Source organism: Ursus americanus, chromosome 30, assembly GCF_024610735.1.
Source record: "Ursus americanus isolate L20-20 chromosome 30, mUrsAme1.1.p, whole genome shotgun sequence".
NCBI lineage: Eukaryota > Metazoa > Chordata > Mammalia > Carnivora > Ursidae > Ursus > Ursus americanus.
This window is the reverse complement of record NC_142156.1, coordinates 30,815,013-30,821,839: the sequence shown is the minus strand read 5'-3', so window position 1 is coordinate 30,821,839 and position 6,827 is coordinate 30,815,013.

The window sequence follows — 6,827 nt, the reverse complement described above, 5'->3', positions numbered from 1 at the left end:
AAGAGACTTTTCAAGGTTCCATCACCAATAAGTAGTGGTCAGTGGGGCCTGGCTGCGAGGCTTGGTGGGAAAACCCATTAAGGTGATCCATGGAAACCCTTTGGAAGAGTGATGGCCAGGTAGGTGCTTTTCAATAAGTGCTGGTGTTTCCTTTCTCACCTTCGTTCGGAATGGCAAGTGCGCTCCTGGGGTCCCTAGGAGGAGGAAGCAGGTGCACAGGGCCAGTAAGCCTCACGTCAGGCTTGAGTCAGGAGAAAATAAGGAGGAGGAGAGGGAGCATAGAAAAAGAAGGTGGGGAAGGAGAAGTCCAAAGGCTTCAGTTGGCGGGGAGGGACAGAATGGATTGTCCACTACTGGCCTATAGAAGGGAGGTTGCTCTGGGTGGTAAGCTCACCCAGAGCCAGATGGTCTACTCACCAAGATCTTCCCTGCTTCCAAATCACCCTCGCAATGCTCTAAGCATCATCACGGCTGCAGCCTGTGCCTGCCCACAGCCACCTCCAAACACAAATGGTCCCCAGAGACTCCAGCTCCACAGAAACTCTTAACCGAGGAAGCAGGTGCTCCCTGCACTTGATGCACCCCAGAATACCGCCCACACCACCGCTGCAGAGACACCGTGAGCTTAGCCATAGCCCCTTAACACTTGTAAAGAAAAATTCTTGTGTTTTTCCTCTCCTCCTCACACAGAACTTTCTGTGAGCAGATATGTGCATTCCATAATAGAGGGTATGAAAAAGGATACAGAGAAACAGCTAGACGAAGAAATACATAGGGTGAGGTCTGGACGGGTCCCGAGCACAAGAGCTTCTGGCCTCATGCAGTTGGGTTGTGCCACCCTCCTGGCACCCGGATGTGTTCACCAACCTGGAAGCTCTCTGACCCCACACTATAGGGATTTTTACGGAGGCTTCATCATGTAAGCATGATTATTAACTCCATCTCCAGCCCTTCTCCTCTCCTCTCCTCCAAGGATAGGGGGTAGAACTGAAAGTTCCAAGCATCTAGTCATGTGAGGTCTTTCTGGTACACAAACCCATCCATGAGCCCGAGAGTTGCCTCATTAGAACAGAAGATGCCCCTGTCACCTAGGAAATTCCAAGAGATTGAGCTCTGTATGAAGAACCAGGGTCAAAGAATAAATAACAGCAGAAACCAGGGGCAGAGACCAATATTTATTATTTCACAGGGGAGTTGCTCACATTTTGGGGGCATGAGATTAGCATTCAGCAAAGTCAGCCTGGGACATAGAGGGAACTATCTGAGTAATGAACTAGTGGATGGGTCTTTCACTTAAGCCCTAATTCGTGACTGTTGGAAACCCAAAACCAACATGATGATAGAGGTTGTGGTGGCCAGCCCTGGATTGTTTACTGTGCTATGTATTCTCCATATTTTTTTTCCAAGGTAAGTACCGCAGATGACTAGAAAATAAGCCACAGAAGGGCAGATGGGTTTGTCTGTTGATTCGCTGCTGTATCCACAATGCCTGGCAATTTATAGGTCATCACATAAATATTGGATGAGTGTGAGAACCAGAGAAGACGTGAATGGGCGGATGTTGGCAGATGTAATTAATACAGTGAGCTCTTCGAGGTCTTTCTCCTGCCATTTCCATTGATCTCCATGCTCCTGTCTTGGGCTTTTATAGCTTCATATTAGACAGTAACATTTTCTCTCTCTTTTTTAATAAGATTTTATTTATTTATTTGAGAGAGAGAGAGCACAAGCAGAGGGAGCGGCAAGCAGAGGGAGAGGGAGAAGCAGGCTCCCCGCTGAGCAAAGAGCCCGATGCGGGGCTCCATCCCAGGACCCTGGGATCATGACCTGAGCTAAAGGCAGACGAGAAACAACTGAGCCACCCAGGTGCCCCTAGACAGTAACATTTTATCTCTCCATTCTCTGCTCATTTTCCCTGGCATCATTCTTGTTCGTTATTCTTATGCATGAAAGCACAAGTATTTAGCCATGCTCCAAAATTAATACTCCAAGTATTATGGGGCACCTGGATGGCACCGTCAGTTAAGCGTCTGACTCTTGATTTCAGCTCAGGTCATGATCTTAGGGTGGTGAGATCGAGTTCTGAGTCAGGCTCTGCACTCAGCGTGGAGTCGGCTTGAGATTCCCTCCCTCTGCCCCTCCCCCCACTTGCGCACACTCTTTCTCTCTCTCTAAAATAAATAAAATCTTTTTAAAAATGCCTTGAGTATTATTTCTTGAAATAAAAAAAGTTCTTATTTCTCAAAATAAGGAATACATGAAGGAGATGAAGAGATACAAATTTCCAGTTATAAAATAAATAAGTCATGGAAATGTAATATACACCATAGAGAATATAGTCAATAATATGGTAATTATTTTATATGCTCACAGTGACTAGATTTATCATGGGAATCCTTTCATAATGTATAAAAATACTGAATCAGGGGTGCCTGCCTGGCTCAGTCAGAAGAGCATGTGACTCTGGATCTCAGGGTCAGGAGTTCAAGCCCCACATTGGGTGTAGAGATTACTTGAATAAAATTTATTTTTTTAAGATTTTATTTGTTGATTGATTTTAGAGACAGAGCATGCAAGCAGGAGGCAGAGGGAGGGAGACTCTGAAGCAGACTCTGCGATGAGCGCCCCAGTAAATACAATTCAAATATATAAATAGATAAAAATAGCTAATCACTATGATGTACACCTGAAATTGTATGTTAATTATACTTCAATAAAAAAGAAAAGAAAAATGCCATGAAGAATTTAAATCCACACTGTTCATCATTCCATACAGCACTGTGGTTTGCTTTTCTTTTCAGTTTACTAGATTAAAAGAATTACGATTTAAGGGCACCTGGGTGGCTCAGTCCATTAAGCATCTGGTTTTGGCTCAGGTCATGATCCCGGTCCTGGGACCAAGCTCCACATCGGGCTCCCTGCTCAGCAGTGTGTCTGCTTGTCCCTCTCCCTCTGCGCCTCCCCCTGCTTGTGCTCTCTCCGTCTCTCTCTCAAATAAATAAAATCCAAAAAAAAAAAAAAAAAAGAATTACTATTTATATTGCCCCCCACTTTATCACTACAATATCCTTAGATATTTTAGGGGAAACAGAGAAGTAATTTCTCTTGTGCAGAAAATTCGTGTTTGCACCATTTATTTACATGGGTGTTTTGCTGGTGTTCACAGAATATACCTGCACATTCTGGTGATTCTTCAGTTATTTGTTTTGTGCAGAAAGGAATATGAGGCCATGCTCAGTCCAGGTCACCAGAGAGGGTGCCAAGAGCTCTTTCTCCAGAAACCCTGAGAAGCATTTGGGCTTCTGTGACCCTTTCAGCTCTGCCCACTTCTAGGGGTGGCACTGCGAAACGTGACGTGAATCCCCTGTCCAGACCCAGGAGAAGGAAGGCCTCAGTGCAGTCAATCAATGTTACGTTCTTCAGTGCAGTTTTGTGTTCTGCAATTTTAGTTAATTTTTTCAAATTAGTAGTCTACTACAGATACCATTTTATTTAAATTTCAAAAAGTAATTTTGAGGTCGGCATAATAATCCATTATATCAAATACCCCAATTTATTTAATAATTCCCCTAATTCTGTTTATTTCAACCCATGCTGTCTAATCTGGTAGCTGCCAGTCACATGTTGCTGCTGAGCACTGGAACGTGGCTGATCCGAGCTGAGATGGGCTGTACATGTGAATTACACACTGGATTTCGAAGACTTAGTAGGAAGAAAAGAATGTTAAATATTCAATTTTATATTTAATTTAAATATTTAAGGGGTGCCTGGGTGGCTCAGTCGATTAAGCGTCTGCTTTCAGCTCAGGTGATCGATCCTGGGATCGAGCCCAGCATCAGGCTCCCTGCTCAGCGGGAGAATCATCGTTGGACATTTATGATGACTGCCCTTTACTGTCTATAAGTTTTACATTAACTTGTTTTAGTCTGTGGGAGTTGAGGTTTGTTTCAAGCACCACTTACTGAAAAGACTTTTCTTTCTCCTGTTGAATTGCTCTGGTGCCTTTGTGAAAAATGAATTGATATTTCATATGTTTGTCCTTTTGACTGGAAACTATTACATTTCATCAATCTGTCTTTCTCCTTATGCTGTCACTGTGCTGTTTGATGACTGTCTTGTAGGAAGGGTTGAGGTCAGGTCATGTAAGTTTCTTCTCTTTCAAGTATATAAAATTAATAGACTAACAAAACAAATTTGAGAAAAAAAGTTACAAGTTTAGAACATAGGCGCGTACACACACACACACACACACACACACACACACACACGGATCCAACACCTGTATAATAGGAGACCCTGAAAAGGAAAATATACAAAGTCAAGTACAAATAGTACAGATTTGAGAAAACTTTCCTTAAATTTGAAAAAAACATCTTTGAAACCATACATTCCAAGGGAAATGGTGAACCTGAGAAAACTGATCCCAATGACAGATGTGAGGATGTATTCTAGTAAAATCAATAAACTTAAAAAGAAACAGACTTTGGGCATTGCGGCAAAAGAAATCACTTATAAGAAAAAGAAAAATCGGATGATCAGACTTACTGAGAGCAACATTTGATACCAGAAGAAACTGGAATGACCTATTTAAGATATTCAAGGAAGGAAAACACGAGTGAAGGAGTTCAGGTCCAGCCAAACTGACTTCCAAGTAGAAAGGCCACAGTTATCAATATGCCACCATCAGCCATGAGGGCAGAGACGCACGTGGAGCCGGCATACATACGGTGTGAACACTAAAAACACAAAAATGACTTACAAACGATCGCGGTGACAAGAAAGTAAAATTTACCCAGCAGATGTCATGAACATGCTATAAGAGCCAAAAGGTTTGTGTCCTCACTTAATTTGGGGTCTGGAGATCTGAGCCACACAGGCTTAACTGAGGTGTCATAAGAGTGACAGTAATAGCTAGATTTGTCCTCAGCCTGGAGCCCAGCAACAGTCAGGGGGCCATGGTGCCCAACTTGGAGCCAGAGAACGGGTCAGGAATCCTAAGGGCTGACTGTTGTTCTTGTGGGTGAGGACTTTGGGGACCTGGCAGTTGCTGGGGCAGTGTAAGATACATTCCACAAGGTTGCTGCCACTTCCTGTGCAGGATATGGTAACCATGTGTCTCAGGGACTCCTCCACTGAGGCCGGCTGAGTCAGCACAGACTGGGCCTGAAGCCTGAAAAGATAAAGAGAATGAGAAAGCAGTGAGAAGCCCTGCAGCCAGTGGTTGAGAACTTGGTTTCTGGAACCTGGGTGCCTCATCTTGAGAGCTGGCTCTGCCATTTACATCTGTGTGACCTGTTTCTTTATATGTAAAATAAGGATAATAATGATATTAATCATTGTCGTAATGAGCATTAAGCGCACTAATAATAGAAAGTTGCCTAGAATGAGTAAGTACTGGGTGAGTGTTAACTATTAACAGTATTAGCGGGACCATGGCCCAGCCTATGCCCAGCGAGAGAGAAGAAAGAGCCAGGAGCGCTCTGGGATTCCATCCACCACTACCAGGCACCTGTGCAGGAAGGAAGGAAGGTCAAAGGTTCTTCCGAATCTGGGTCATTTGTCAACCTAAGGGTCCACAGGAAGGCCTGACCCACAGTTCCCTGGGAGATCTGTGCGGAGGACTCAGCTGCAGGGCTCTCCTGGCCAAGAGCAGAGGGCAGCTGCTGTCCCTCAGCTCTGACCAGAACACACTCTCCAGAGTCCCCAGAGCTGACCACTCAGCGCCCCCTGCTGGGTCCAGGCCACAGGTTCTATCTCCCAGCGCGCAGAATGAACCCAAACTGGATTGAAAGAGCCAGGGGCTCTGGTGTTGCCTCTCTACCAACTGGTTTCACCCCTTAGACCCAATCTTAGACCTGACACTGCCATAACAGTGTGGAAAACAGACTGTAGGGCGCAAGGGCGGAGTCCAGGGTACCAGGAAGGAGACAGGGCTTGGATCAGGATGGTGGCAGTGGAAGCAGGGAGGATTGATTGGATCTCAAACATACTTTGAAGACAGGGATGGTAGGATTTTCAGATGGGTCACAAGTGAGAAAAAGAGAGGAATCCAGCGTGCTTTCAAGGCACGGGGCTTGAGCAACCAGAGAGATGAAGCTGCCATTTTGGAGATAGAGACCTTGCCAAGGAGTGGGTTTGGGAATCAGTTCTGTTTTGAAAATGAATCTCACTGTCACTTTTAATTTTTGTCATTTCCCAACCTTAATGTGACCATAAAACTTTTCTTTTTCCAGAGCATCTATCAGGGCTCCTATTCCAAAAAAGGTAGGTTGGGGAAAGTGTCTACAGGGAGCAAGGGAAATAAGTGTATACTATTATTTAAGAGATATTTAAATAAGGTCATGAAAATTATTTTAAACTTCCATAATCCTAATGCTTTAACACACACACACAAATGCTTTTATTGCCCAATTCATCTTCCAGATATATTTTACACAGTTCATTCATTCATTCTACAAACGCTCATAGCATTGAAAGAAGCCTGCTATACACATATCTTCAGTTTAAATTATTTTAATTATTAGCATATATATTTTCATGTTTATCATCCAGTTTTTATAATCGTTATAAAATGTCGTTCTTGCTTCCCCGATGGCGGAGAAGAATAAGGTGGAGGCTCTTGGAGAGGCCGCGGGGAGGGGTCAGGATGGAGGTTTGGGACCTCTCGCTCCGCGCCTCCAGGGCCGCTGCGAGGAGGGGCCTGGGTGGAAGGTTGGGGAGCCCAGCCAACCGCGCCGAGGTAGGGCCGGCTGGAGGCCATGCTCCCGGTACGCGCCAACCGCGGAACCCGCGGACGCGGCTGTGCGCACGCCGGAGGGCAGACGAGG